We start from the raw sequence: 15,852 nt of genomic DNA, 5'->3' as shown, positions 1-15,852 counted from the left end.
GTTGGGTTCTGCTGCTGGTTTTGTAGTTTCTGTTTATTTAATGAGAGTTAGGAACATGGAAAACAACAGCCTCTGAGCACGTGGATGGGTTTCCTTGCAGGAGTCTGTGCTGGCAGCTATTTTAATTAGCAACACATTTTATAAGGGCAGAATCAGAAATGAAAACATGTCAAGGCCTCTGCAGCTATTGAGTTTGGCAGATTCACATGAGTGTGCCTGGGCATGGTAATCAGCTCTTGACTACCCTCCATCTCTCCCAAGGGAACCGTGTGAGCACACAAGCTTTCCCTATGCATACAGACCCCCACTTGGGTATGGGAAGACTTATCAATATCACACACTAAATGCTGAGGATTCAGGAGTCCTCTTGGAGCCAGTTCTGGGAAATAAAGTCTTCGCAAGACTAAAGTCATTCCTCTTTTATCTGTCCCCAGACCAATTTCTCTGTTCTCACGCTCTATCAAGAATCAATTCTTCTGTATAGATATGCATCTCAATTTACTAAGTTTATCTCTCTAACATCTACTTGGCTTTTGAAATATGATCTCCCCTCTTTATTGCCAAAATGATTTCCCAGAATCCTGGAGATACATGTGTATATATATACTGTTATGACTTGAGATATAGCTGAGATGAATAAGAGTATACTCATACCATCTAAAAATGACAGGCAACTACTGTTCTAATAGGGAGATCTCTTCAATGAATGAATTAAGCTCACAGGGTAACATCTCCGTTCCCTATCCTTTTCGTATCTGTTTCAATCAATAATCACTGCATTTCTTTCTGCGCCAGACATATGCCAAGTGCAAAGGATAGGAAAAAACAGGTCTGTAACTTTGAGAAACTCTCAATTTAATGGGGGAAAGTGACCCACGGACTAGTTTAAAACAAAGTGGTAAGGGTGGTAATAGATACATACACAAGTTTCTCTGGTTTGCAAGTGACAAAAACCAACTTGAAGCAGCTTAATAAAGACGGAAAATTTGTTAGAAGGAGAAAAATATTGCATTAAATTCAAAGTCACATTTGGGGAGCAACCAAACCCCCTGGGATGGGCTGGAAGACCTTAGACACAGCTTCTCCCAGGGTCTCTCATGTTCTTACTCCTTCTTTGTGTCTCTTTTATTCTCTGCCTCTCCCAAGCTCCTAATACTTCATTATCTAAATTTAAACAAATATCCCAGACTGCAACTAATATCTTGGTAACAATTCAGAAATTTCAGGGCAGATAATCTGATTGGATTCAACATCCATCCTTGAGCCAATCAGGTGTGGCCAAGTGGCAAATTGTCTCCTATAGCTAAGTGGCAGTTATTTTATGCAAACGCAAATCAATATTCTGAAACTCCACACGTGCAAGCTCTAATCTGCTCTCAGGAGAAACAAAGAATATTTTCCCATTCTGTATTGTTTTTTCTCCAATAAAACAGTAGAGTCAACAGATACAGTTAACATGATTGGCTGGTTTAGTCACATTTCTTTGAGGAACACATAAACTCGGTGGGAGTCAATTTAAAATTTTTAAAAGAGAAAGGGATGGAGGAGGGGAGAAAGGAAAAGAGATCCTTATATCCTAGGAAATACAATGCACTCAAATTTCTGAAATATATTTGATGAAACACTGCTTTGTAGTATGTACAAGTTTTAGCCCAAAGATGCGAAGACTGTGGCTCATGCGGTGAGGCTACCTTAGCAGCCATTGGCAGAAGCTCATAAGAAGAATGGTGTGGTTAAAATGTATTAGAACCCTACTCTTGTAATTCTTAGTTTCAAAGAAGCCCTCGTTCTATCCCATAAACACCTCCCAAAAGCTGTAAGGCCTTTTCAAGGCCACCAACTGGCCTAAATTATTATTTTTAAAAAAATCTCTTCCAACAACACATAAATTATTATGATCTGTCATAATGCCTCAGGAACCAAAGCACTTGTTGATCCGTTTTGGAGCATACTGGGGTCAAACAAAAGAGAACAACTTTGGCTTTTAGGCCCATGACCTCCAGGTTAATATTCGTTGTTTTGATATTTAAAAACACTTTTTAAAACATAAGGCTGCTTTTGCTTTGAGAAGCTGGCACCCACAGCTAAACTCCTGGCAGAAAATCCAAGTCTTCCCAGGAGGTAGCTACAATAAAAAGCAGAGATGGTACTGACTACAAACTTTACCATCACGCTAGGTGGAGTCACCCTTCATTCATTGTCAAACATTCATTCAACCCACATGTGGTTCCTATTGAGCCCCTCTTGCCTGTGAGGTTCTGTGGGAATCCAAGGCAAACCACAGCCGCTAAACACACACTGCTTCCAGTTTAGGAGGAGAAATAGATAAGAACCAACATACCTAAACAGCAAAGCAGAGTGTACTAAATAACATACAAAGCACTGAAGAAGTTTAGAAGACAATGTGGTAGGTAAGGTGCCTGGCTTTGGAAAATTGAAAAACTGAGGTTTAAACACCAGGCTTGCCACTCCTAGCTATTGGACCCTGGTCAAGTTTTTACTGTCATTTAACTGTAGTGTTTTCATCTGCAAAATGAGGATAATAAGAATATTCACCTCATAGGTTGTGGTATATATAAAGTTCGAACAGATTGGAAAATAACTTGTATGGAAGAAATGGCACTTGTCCTAGGCCTAAAGTGATGGTGTCTATATTTGAAAAATAATGTAAATAATGTACTATAAATTTATTATGCTTGTTAACTGTACAAAATTTCAAAAATATAATAAATGCTAAAAAATAAACTCCAATTCCTATTTCCAGAGACACACACTCCTGAAATTTTGCTAAACTTCCGTCTGGCCTTCTTTCTTCTCATAAATTATTATTTATAACAAATAAATAATATAGTTAAATTTCCTATATTTTAGAGTCAAGTAAACTAGTTATTTCCTTTATAATTTTCTATTGCTTTCTATTTTAGAGGGCATCATCCACTCCAAGATTTAAATACTGTATTTTAACATATACTATATTATAGTACATCAGCAGCAAGGGCTTCCTAAACTCTCTTTCACAACTCAAGGATAAAGGACAAGATTAAGTAATAAACTGTGAATTAAAGGAAAAGATGCAAAGAAGGAAAAGGAAAAGTCCTACTTAAAAAAGCATGAAAAGAAGTTGCTCACTAATTAACTCACATTTTATATATACACTATGTGCTGTTATACTAGGCTCTAAGGATTACAAAGCTGAATTAGATCTTGTTTTTGTCCTAAGGGGAGAAAAATGCCCTTTCCGTGAACTTAATCTGACCAAAGGCAGCTAGAAGTTCTTACTAAACTGTAAGTCAGGGGGAAAAGGAAACCAATGCACTGCATAAGGAGCTTCTACCCTACATGATATATAAAATATCATTTACCTCTCATTGTAGCCCAGAGAGGTGGGTATGAGAGCCCACTTCACATGTGAAGAGACTGAGGGCAGAAAGGAGATGAGACTTGTCCTGGGTGATAGGCAGGCGAACTAGAATTAGAACAAGCTGGCTTCATGGGTGTGCAATCTGTGCAGTCACATGGGCCCTGGTGCTCAAAAAGGTCCCAGTGGTCACCATTCTGAAATTTTTAATAACTTTATCTCTGAAGTTGAGTTCTATAAATGGAGTCTAATAGGCCAATGGCACATGTTCCAGGAGCTTGGAACCCCCAGCTCATGTGCACTGTCCTTTCCCAATGCCTCCCTGACTGCCTGGATGACTTCTTGGCCTCCTGTTTCCTGACCCCAGCTCCCCGCTGTCTGGCCTTCCCCTCTCTACCCACAACCAGTGGGTCCTCCACCCAGGGCAGCAATGGGGTCTTGTTGGCAGGAAGAGGCCTGCCTTCTGCCCTTACTCTCCACCCTAGAGTGGACCTGTGGGCATGGGGAGAGTTAGTGTCAGGCATGTGCCCTGCAGCATCTCTGGATAAGGCAAGGCAGTGTCTGTTCTTGTCATGGGCTAGCAGCACCACACACGTCTGGCGGGTGACTCAGTGGGAACCTCTTACTCCCATACAGGTACCAAGAGTGTCCCTGCAGAGAGGCTACAGTCCCTCAGGGAGTGATTCTATGGGAAGGAGAGATTGACTTCCCCATCTGGGGCCTCTCATTCCACTTTCCACGCCCCATGTCCTTTCCATGGGCTCTGCCAATTACGTAGCAGGCCCTGCCCCGAATCCAGACCAGAATGACTTCAAAGCCTTTGTTTCCTGCAATGTCCCATAAGGTTGGGAATCACACACAGCAAAGTGTGAGTCTGAGGTCAGAGGGCTTCAGCCAGCCTCACACCAGAAGTCCTGGCAGGAACCTGGCAGTTCCCCTGCAGTACCTCTGGGGCTCTGCACCAACTGCCTGGAGAAATCCACCACTCTTCCTGCCCAAGTAGCAGCTTTGATCACAGCTACATTTTCTCCCTCCTTCTCTCTCTCCCATGGGACAGTCCTTCTGTTTTACTGTGCAGAAGTATCTCTTACCATCTACACACTCCTCCAGAGAAATCATGCCAGTGATAACAGGTGAGTTATGTTGGTGGAGACAGACCTGCGAAGTCTTGGAAAGTCTCGAATGCCCAATAGGAAGGAACTGAACGGGGGAAGAGGCAAAGGGAACAGAGATAAGGGGGAGGATAGCCAACCATCCCGGTTTCCACAGAGCCGAGGAGATTCTCAGGATGTGGAACTTTTGGTGCTAAAACGGACAGCCCCGCACAAACTGGGATGGCCAGTCACTCGAGAGGACCAAATCATAAAAGCAGTGGCCACTAACGATGCCAGTGTTTCACAAATGCCAAAGCTCTTTCCTTTCCGTGATCAAATCTCATTCAGGCAACAACCAGGTAAGGAAGACTGAATGGGTTATCATCCCATTTTATTTACGAAGAAACTGGGGCTCAGAGAATACAGTGATTTACCCCAAACCAAATAATTAACAAGTACTGGATACACCTGAAACTAACACAACATTGTAAATCAACTATACTCCAATAGAAAATATTTTTTTTTAATTCAAAAGAAATAATGAACAATACTGCAAATTTACATAAGTTAACAAAATAGAAATAATGGGGTTTGATAACTGATTGAATGTGCTGAGGAAGAAAGAGAAGATGGGCTTTTGAGTTGACTGAGAGCAGAACACTTCCTGGAAAAGAAATAGAGAAATTAAGAGGAAAGAAGGAAAGAATTGTTCGAGTTGGAGTATATCATGCTCGGAATCCCCTGAGAGATGCAGAATTCCTCAGTGGGCCAATGTCTTGAAAATACTCAGCCAGAATCATATTTGCCTAATCAGTCAATCTGTCTTGGATGCTTCAAAGGTCTGCAATACACCTTGGTTTTCTGCTTCTACTCAGGAAATATTCTAGGTCACCTTCCTGACAAGATAAGCGTAAGTACTGGCAGTAAATTACTGTGACTTTACAGTGGGCAGGAAGTAAACAATATGTAGCCAATTATCTGTAAAGGACTTGAGTATGGGAACTATAAAAGTAGCCCAGAAGTGAGGGAGGGGGAGAGGTTAGGATGCTGTCTTTAGGATTTCTATTTTTCATTTACTCAATTAATTAATTTCTTTAAAAATCAATTTCCAGAAACCAGACTACATTCAGAGAATGCAAAGTCACAGTCCTGCCATTGAAAATCACGTTTATCTATCACTGAAGAGCACAGGCTGTGACCTGTGCTATAATATACGTTTGTCAGCGTTTGGGGGGAAGTCTCCAGAAGTAATGTAAATGGGACCTTGAAGAATGAGGTAAAAAAATTTCCAAGTAGAAAGGGGTAGAAAAAAGCAACTCATTCCCTTATTTATTTATTCAACCAAAACTTATTTAGTGTCCACAGTGTGTCTGGCCCTGCTTTAAGTGACTTGTCTCAAGGATACACAGCTCAGACTGAGTTCAAGGCTATCTGGCACCAACTTCCACTATACTGGGACTCCTCCAGAGAGGACCGTGACCTTCTGGAAAAGGGCAGGGGCTCTGGGTGGAGGATAGGGGTTGTGTCCAAAGATGAATTCTCCTATAGTGGTCCTCTGCTGCAAGCTTACCTGAAGGGTAGATGTAAATACACAGGTAGAGAATTTATGGAATGAGTACAACACTTCTTTTTTTTTTTTTTTTTTTTTTTTGCGGTATGCGTACCTCTCACTGTTGTGGCCTCTCCCGTTGCGGAGCACAAGCTCTGGACGCGCAGGCTCAGTGGCCATGGCTCACGGGCCCAGCCGCTCCGCGGCATGCGGGATCTTCCCAGACCGGGGCACGAACCCGTGTCCCCTGCATCGACAGGCGGACTCTCAACCACTGCGCCACCAGGGAAGCCCAGTACAACACTTCTTAAAGCACATATCATGTTCCCAGCACTGAGATACATCACATTTAAAATTCATCCTAACTTCGTTTCTGATGCCAAAATGAAAACACAGAGAGGTTAAATACTTTACTCAAGGCCACACAGCCAATAAGTAAGAGAGTCCAGTGCCTTTCTGACTCATATCTTATGCTCTTACCGCAGTACTGGATTTTCCCCAAGGCATGTAACTAGTGTGTGACTACTTATGATATCCTCAATTCTTCATATCTTACATTCCACCAGTTGCTCTACACTTATAATTATCATTACTCCTCCTACTACTATAAAAGTTAATAACTAGAAAGCAGGACTTTATATGACAATCATATTTCACAATAGAACTACTCCTGGGCTCTTCCAATAGGGAACAGCTAGATACAATTTATTATTGAGTGAGCTTTAAGATCACTCCTACTCTTGAGATGCTGATTTACTGAAAACTCCAGAATAAGACTCAGAATCAATCTTGTTGAGTTTCACTGGTAACCAACACATCTGAAATTTGCCCTCCCTACTCTCCCAGCCTTCTGTTTGTTTTCTGTTTTTGTTTGTTTGTTTTACCGTGCATTTGTTTAATTCTCCCAAAATGCTGGTAGAAGTTACTAAAGTTGTGTAAGACCTCACATTATCAATCTAGGCTATTCAAAGCATATGTTAGCACTGACTGTTTTGTGGATATTATTCCTCTTGGTTACAATTTATGACAACCAAACAGAGCTTTTGCTACAAACAAAGTTGCAATTACAAATTAAAAAAAAAAAGTATCTGGGCAACACACAGAGAAAGGCTATATCTCTGAAATTGACTCTTGGTTTTTAGACGCAGAAGTGGGGCAGGGGAGAGGAAGGAAAGAGGATTATACCTCCTAAATTCAGAGATTCCATCCAGAGAGCAGCCCACCCTCACTTCTGTGGCCGAGAACCTTGACTCCAGCTTCCATCTGGTTTCCATAAGGCAAGGGAACTTGGCGAATGACTGGCCACGTAAGTGCAGCACGTGCACATCCTGACCACGAGCACCAGTAAAAGAAGCCAGAAGAATGAAGAAATTTCCCCCAGTCCCTCTGTGCTGACTAGGGCAGGAAAAGTTGCTTTCGAGAGAAATGGAGTTCTATTCCACCCTGCCAGGCAGGTTCATAAAGAAATAACCATTTAACTGCATCAAAAATGCCCAAATCCTCAATGATGTGGTATTACCAATTATTCCAGAAACGTCAGGTATATGTTCCAACTCCACTGCTGCTATTATTTCTATACAGTGTGTGCACAGGCAGCAGGATCTAAGAGAAAGAGCATAAACTTGGATCCAAATGGATATGACAATTCTGTTACTAACTGTGGAGCCTAGAACAGAGTACGTAAACTGTTTGAAAAGTATGCAGAGGAGCCCTAGTTTACGGGATTGCTATTGATGATACATATGAAACATCCTGTACACAGTGGATATTTAATAAACAGTTAATTAATTAAGGTTGAGTTAGTTATTAAAACATGCCTACTGTGTGTCTGGCCCTGGGATACTGCACAGGCATCTCCCCGCATCGATCTCTTTAACACACCTTTGTTGTTTTTAATTTATATAACTTACAGCGCTTCGGTTCAAAGGTCATAGAAAATTCAGTTTGAAAGGCATCTCCGGCTCCCTCACCTTACAGACGAGCATGTGGAGGATGCTGCAGCAGAATCCCCAGGATGCACAGTAATGCAGTGGCAGATCCAGAGTTAACCCAGTGTCCTGACTCAGTTTTTCTGTCAACTATTCCACTTGCTCTCATAAATCTTTCTGAAGCTACAATAATTTCAGTCATCTCTCTAAAAGTCTCATCATAGAATTACAGAGCTGGGACAGGTCTGAAAAGATTCCTGCATTGCTTTTTAGAGCAATGAGGTAGTCTAAATGATAGCTCCTCAATATGCTTATTCCCTGGAACCAGTGAATGTGAACTTATATGAAAAAAGGGACGTTGAACATAAATTAAGTGAAGGATCTTGAGACGGGGAGATCATTTTGGATTATCTAAGTGGGCCCCATATAATCACAAGTGTCCTTATAATAGAGAAGCAGGAGGAATCAGGGTCAGAGAGATGGCCATGTGACAATGGAAGCAGTGACTGAACCAATACACTTAGAAGATGGAGAAAGGGGCCACAAGCCAAGGAACATAGACAGCCCCTTAAAACTGGAAAAGGCAAGGAAATGGATTCTCCTCTAGAGCTTCCAAAGGCACCAGCCTGGACGATACCTTGACTTTAGCCCAGTGAAACTGATGTGAGCTTCTAGCCTCTAGAACTGCAAAAGCATAAATTTGTATTATAAGTCACTGAGTTTGTGGTCATTTGCTATAGCAGCAATAAGAAACTAATATAACAGTGTAACATATTATACCCAAAACATGGCGTGACGACCAAAATATCCAACAACCAGGGATTAAGTAACTAAATTATAGTGGAATATAATGCTGTCTTTTTAAAAAGTGTTGATTCATATTTACTGAAATAGGACAATGTGTATGTTATAATTTTAAGTAAAAAATCAGTTTATAAGACAGTATATAGAGAGTATGACTCCATTTTGAGAGAGAAAAGAAAAGAAGACTGGAAATACATATTTCGAATTACTTACAGTGATCATCATTGGTGGTGGAATTTTTCTATGTTCTTCTATGTACTTCTGTATTCTCCAGATATGAGGCAGTATATGTGTTGATTTTATAAACAGCAAAAGAGATTTTTTTTTAAACAAAAATATATGTTTCCCTGATGCTTTCATTTTACAAACTGGAAACATGTACATAAAGCAGAGGAGATGCTGACTCAGGGAAAGGACAGCTAGATCAAAGTTCTTAGGTCAGGATTTGGAAGCTTATTCTTGACTTACAAAAGGTATATGAAGCCCAACATTGAAATCAGCCCCATGAAAGCCCAGAGAAATGACACATACTTCCCTCTCCATTTTTAACTCCCCTTCTGCAGACTGCCCTTCAGTAATCAGGAAGCATTAATAAGTGCTTTCTACCTTGGACAAGCCATGAAAAGGATTGGAGAACATAATTGCATGTGGCATTTTGCAGAATTGCATGGGATCTCCCAATGTGAATGCCATACCAAAGGACTCCACTCTGAGGAAAACTGAAATGTAAAGAGACTCTGATATTACAGACAACTTATAAAGCCATGAGATTTAAGTGCTTACCAGTTCTTCACTTCTCATTTCTACTCTGTTCTTAGGTGTTCTTTGACTCTTGTTTCTTCTCGTCTCTGTCTCCTCTCTGATATCCCTTAATCAATTATTCCCTAGTCTTTCTTGCTGTTAATGCTCTTTCCTGTCTAATTCAGTATGGAATATTCCTGAGTTAGTACAAAATTCCAAAGACTGTACAGAGTTCTGGGGTTACAAAGATTAATAAAATAGAGTCCCTGCCTTCAACGAACTTCCAATCTGGTGGTGTATGTAAGCACACACAAAAGAAAAAAATCTCATATAAGGGAAGTTTTATTAGGGACTCACTAAGGTTAAAACAGCACAAAGGAGAAATTGGAACTGAGTGAGATTCCAATGGAAAAGGAATGATTTCAGGAGCAGGTACCTGCTAGTTATTTGCCTCTTTGCTCTGAGATCCATTCCTCACCCCCTGTTTCACCTTATGTCACTGGAGGGTTGATCCTGAAACCAACATTTCCCAGGTTCCTTTGCCAACTAGCTTCAGGCTAGGTTCAGCCAATGCAAGCCTCAGGCAGGAGACTGGAGGAAGGCAGGAGGGCAGGGTATGGGTATCTGTCTCCCTCTCTCTCTCTCTCTCTCTCTCTGCGCTTTAGGTAGCATCTCTGGCTGTGGCTGAATCTCCCTCATGCCTCAGCTCCCATTGGATGGCCCCAGCTCCTGGTCTCCAGGAATATCATCTCCTTCTGCTGTCCTTCCAGCCCTACCGTAGCCATGCTACAGCTTCCTGTTGATGCTAATCTCTCATTTGCCTCACCATTCCTCTGGCTTTTCCAACAGCTTTTTGACTCATTCCCCGGGACAAGTACCCTGTATTTAACTACCAGCTGTGCGCTCTGTATTACAGACTGGATGCTCAGAAAAAGTTTGAAGGGCCAGAAAATTCTCAATAGGCAAAGAAAAACATTCTAAGTAGAGATGGCAGCATGGCCACAGTACAGAGTAAAAAAAAGTGACTAGGGCAATGGAGCTATGTCTTGGGAGTCATCAGAGAATATACTAGAGAGTATGATTGGCAATCTAGGGAGAATCAGATCGCAAAGGCCCTTGAGTGGACAAATTGAGGAGTATGGGTTTTACTCCACATGCCTAGAGAGTCACTGAAGGTTTTAAGCAAAATGAGACGACTGAACTTATTCTTCAGAAAGTTCAACCTGTAAACGGCAAGAGATTTAAGTAAGTAATGTTTAGGAAAGCCTAAGGCAGGGAAATAGCGCTGCAAATAGCAAGGAGAGGGTGAATTTGAGCAGAGTCAATATGACTTAGCGAGAAGAAAGGGAAGCATTATGGGTGTCTGGGAAATGATGATGAGCCTGAGTGACTAAGGAAGTAGCCATCCCAGTGACCAAGAGGAAACTATGGAGGTGACCTTGATCTGGGCTGAGGTGACAGGAAAAGCACCTATTTGAAAATGTGAGTTTGAAGCTCACGCTAGATATTTTTAAAGACATTCTCACTCCAATGACAAATTGGTTTGTTGAATTGAAGGCAAGATTTAGAACATTTACATTGACAAGAAGCAATCACCTTGATTAAATTAATAAATAACTTTAATTTTGTCATTTTATTAATGATAAATTCATAAGAATATTATATAATGACTGTACTGTTAACTTGTTTTTATTAGTATTACCGTTAAAATGAAAAAAATATTTTCATGACCTATATTTTAAATACTGGAATGAAGTCATCAGCTTTCAGTGATCATAAAAAGAAGGAAATTTAGCCTGATCCTTTCCCTAAAGATGATAGGTGTTTTGTCCTCTTCATTTATTCCAGACCAGCACAAAGGATAGAGAAATAATTAACATATGTATCCATGTATATAGTCTTCGAATTTCTTTTTTTTTTCTTCTTTATTTATTTTCTCTGGCCACACTGCAGCAGCTTACAGGATCTTAGTTCCCTGACCAGGGATTGAACCCGGGCCCTGGCAGTGAAAGCACCGAGTTCTAACCACTGGACCGCCAGGGAATTCCTGTCTTCTAATTTCTTTATCTTCTTTTTGGACACAGAGAATGTCTACTACATAAACAATTTCCAAATGTCATTATATGGGTAAGCATCTTAATTAGAAATTCAGTGCCAATAATTTGACCTATTAAAAAGTCAGCATTTTTAAAAAGGAATGATGTATTTCCCTATAATACCACTTGAACACGGTCTTAAAGACATAAAAAATTTATGTTTTATTTTCTTAAGAGATTTGTAAAAATCAGTGTACTTTAAAAACATAAACTCCCATCTAGTAATGTGACTGTTTATGGAATTTTGAGGTCCTGAATAAATCCTGGGTAAATCCACTTGTTCTAAAATTTTCAGATGCTTTAAGAGAATTATTCCCTGAAAAATGTGCACTTTAGAGTTAGAAGGTACCATGAAGATCTTTTATTCTATTTTATGGAGGAGTAAACTGAGACCTGCAGGGAGCTAAATACATTGCCCGAAGTGTTGCAGTTAGTCACAGAGTCAGCCATATTCCCTATCTAACATTCTTGCCATTACTATCACATAGGCCTCTGGCCTTCCAGCACTGTGGCAGCCTTTGGCACCACCCTGCATGAAGCAGAGCTTGTTAGTTGAGCCTGGGCAAGGAGCCTCCCAGATCCATCAGATTTCCTGTCTCTGATGACAGGTAGGCTTCAGAAAAGCACAAAGTCACTCAAGCTTCACCTTTGAGGAATACAGGGTTTTATTAACCTTGTCACACACTCACTCTTCTGGCTGTACGGGGCAACTTTCCGCACGTGTCCCACCAGGCCCCAGTGGGTCTTCCTGCCAATGCCATGTTTAACAGCAGCAGGCCTAGGATGACTCTGCTCAGCCCGCCGGTGCAAGCATAATGAATCTATGTTTAAATACACACATGCCACAGAGCAACAAAGGGAGACTCTGCCTTGGGACAAAGTCTTGCACATGCTTGCAAACATAGCAGTATGGATGTGAATTATGAATTGCACCCCTCCTTAGAGACCCAGGATTGCCTCCCTTCACAGAAACTCTTTCTTGCAGGTTGTACCTCCTCTAAAATTCTAGAGCTGTCACTAACACAGAAACCAGGCTGCTTTCTTTTCCCTTTTTCAGGAGGGTCACTATATTTCACCTCTACGACATGTTAGGGTCTAAAGAGAGGCGAATGGTCCTTCTTCCCTGTGCGTCCTCTCATAGGAGAAGTGAATCTTTCTTCTCGGTGACCCAGGGGGTATGGCTCTAACATAAACCACACAAAATCAGCCTGAACCTTCCCTCTACCGAGGAAGGCAAGAAAGAATGGATGTGTTATCAGATCAGCTCAGATGCTCAGGTCCTCAGATGGTGTCATGAACTGAATTGTGTCCCCTACCCCAAATTTATATGTTGAAATCCTAATCCCTAGTGCCTTAGAATGTGACTGTATTTGGAGACAGGGTCTTTAAAGAGGTAATTAAGGTAAGATGAGGCCATAAGTGTGGGGCCTTAAACCAATATGACTGGTGTCCCTATAAGAAGGAGGAGAGACACCAGGATGTGTACACACAAAGAACAAGCCATGTGAGGACACAGTGAGAAGATGGCCAAGTTCTGCAAGCCAAGGAGAAAGGCCTCAGGAGAAACCAAACCTGCTGAACTTTGATCTCGAACTTCTAGCCTTTAGAACGCTGAGAAAATTAATTTCTGTTGTTTAAGCCACCCAGTCTGTGGTACTTTGTTATGGCAGCCCTAGCAAACTCCTTGATTCTAGAGCCCAGCACCCAAAGGGTGCAAGAATATTTGTGCTTCAGGTCACTTGACATGACTGAATCTGACAAATTTTCCTTCAGAAGAAGCACAAGCTAAGGTAATCAATGTCTCAAACAATGGAAGGGAAGAATGGTGGCCTTGCAGCAAGGTGGATTTCTTTTTGGCAGCCATGGGGCAGGGTAATGTTTCATGGAGCAACCCATATCCAAAGATTATCCTGCCCAAGAAAATGTCTATTCTATCAAACATCCTTAGTCTATACCTTATAGTCCTGGCATATGTAATAAGAGCGCATTAACTCAAACCTCCCACTTATTTGAATTTTGTGATAGGAGTTATACTAAAGTTTATCTTTACACAAGGTATAAATGAGATAATAAATGAAATCAATCAATCAACTTCAAGGAAATGGTATAGTTACTTAGCTCAGCTTCAAGTGCATTAGAAATATGAATTTGCATGTAAATAATGACTGTACCAAGTCTAAATAAATAAAGCAGCTCACTCCCTTTCTCTCTCATCCTAGAAGAGTGGTTCTTAATCCTTGCTCACTTGAAAGTTGGAGAAATTAGGAAGATAATGAAAATCTAAAAGAACCCATAGAAATGAGAGGATAGGATCAGTATGATTTCTTATGTTTAGACATCTTCAAAGATAGCAGAAATATCTAACCCGTAGTAGGCACTCCATAAATGTCATTTCTAGTCTCCTTTCCTAATTATCCAAACATTAAGTTTTGCTATAATGATTGATTTATGTGCTAAAGGATCATAGCACGTTTATGAATTATAAAGCTGAAATGGAATTAGAAACCATCAACTCTTAACTCCTTTATTCTAAGATGTAGAAACTGAGGCCAACAGAGGTTAGTGACTTCTTCAAGTTCATTCACTCACCAATAAATACTTTTTGTGTGGCAAGCATTGGGCTGGTCACAGAGTTGGCTATTAACAAAGTCAGGACAAGCACCCAGGCCCTTTGACCTTGAGCTCCTTCCACTCCTACCCTCAGTGCTCCCCTTTAATTAGTTTTTTCAGAAATCATCATGTGATCTCAGGCATATCTTGGGTACCTCAGTCTGTGTGTATTTAGGATTCACTCCCTTTCCTTGAATGTGGTAAAAGAAGATACCTAAAACACATCCTGAATGCTGACAGGATTACACTTAGAGAAAGGAGGAAAAACTATCTACAAATGCTACTTAGAGTATTTGAGAATGCCTAAGAAGTTTCATTGACACCATACTTTAAGCAGAACTGAGGCACATGTAATACTTGCTAAATGTAACTGAATGTAAAACTTTCATGATGGGAACACCAAGAAGGTGTGGACCAAGTCAGTAGGAGGGATTTTACGACAGGAGTTGTACTAAAGTTGTGGAGGTAGAGGCGGGGAGGTTGGGAACAAATGGAGATTATTGTTGAAGAATGACTAAAAGTTCAGAGAAAGAAAGGAGTGGTACTCAAGGCAAAGGGAGCAGAATAAACATATGTGCATAGAAACATATGTTTAATGTGGAATCTGAAAATGTTTTAAAAAGTAGAAAGTAGACACAGAAATATATCATTATCAATAACTTGAAATTCTTTTGTCTAAGAACTTACATAAATAGGCTATTTTCAGCCTTATTCTTTTTTCTTGTAAACTAGCTTCTTCTTCAAGCCTCCCAGAGTGCCTTGAATGCAAATACAACAACTTTGTTGAATAAGTCAATATTTACCCTTTTTTGTGCTTTCTAATTTAAGCTTGGCCATTCAGCTAATGTTTCAGCAGTGCCTCGAAACTGGCCGTAGGGAAGTTTGAGATGCTTCCCAGGCTTGTGAATGAACCAAGCATAGTTATTATACCTGCTCACAAATTGGTCTTAGTTTACTGGTGCCAAAAGAAAAGAGTAATAGTGGTAAATTTCTCCAGAAGAGAATTTATGAAATCCAAGTAGCAGCATCAAGAGCACATACATACACACACACACACACAATCTGCCCAACCGTTTAATGCTCTGGAATCTGACAGAGACCAGAAAAATGTCTATTTTGTACAGAGTCCTAGAAACATTTTAGAAAGAAGAAAAATAGCAGTTCATGAGAAGATACTTCAACTTTCCCATGGTTATTATTAAAAATAAAACCTTGCTTCTGGCCTATAATAGAATATCTGGTACCAAGCTAGCTTTCCTACTATAAACTTTAAAACTAGGAACAAAAAACTAGAAAACTAAATTTAAAAATAACATTTGCAATAGCATGAAAAATATAAAATTCTTTGAAATAAATTAGTGAAAGATGTACAAAACCTCTACATTAAAAACTACAAAATTTTCTGAGATGGATTTTTAAAAATCTAAACAAATGTATAGGTATATGTTTAGGGATCAGAAAACTCAATATTGTTAATATGTAAATTCTCTATAAATTGATTCACAGCTTTAATGCAACCCCATTCAAAATTCTAGAAGATAAGATGACTCAAAAATTTATATGGAAATGTAAAGGGCCACAAATAGCAAAAGTCGTAGTAAAAAAGAACAAAGGTTGGATGAGTTATACAACTTAATGCAAAGATTTACCATAAACTTAGTTAAGCAAGACA

At 40.2% G+C, this 15,852-nt stretch overlaps 1 long non-coding RNA gene across 1 annotated transcript in view; it reads right to left on the bottom strand.

Annotated features, from left to right (window-relative positions):
* The window catches only part of LOC113619844 (uncharacterized), a 293,595-nt gene that overhangs the window by 95,111 nt on the left and 182,632 nt on the right, over window positions 1–15,852 (bottom strand). The gene's annotated exons all lie outside the window — the stretch shown is intronic.

This window comes from Aethalodelphis obliquidens, unplaced genomic scaffold (assembly GCF_003676395.1).
Source record: "Aethalodelphis obliquidens isolate GAN/ISIS:26980383/991018 unplaced genomic scaffold, ASM367639v1 scaffold7, whole genome shotgun sequence".
NCBI classification, from domain to species: Eukaryota; Metazoa; Chordata; class Mammalia; order Artiodactyla; family Delphinidae; genus Aethalodelphis; species Aethalodelphis obliquidens.
This window is presented reverse-complemented; position numbering and strand designations above follow the sequence as displayed.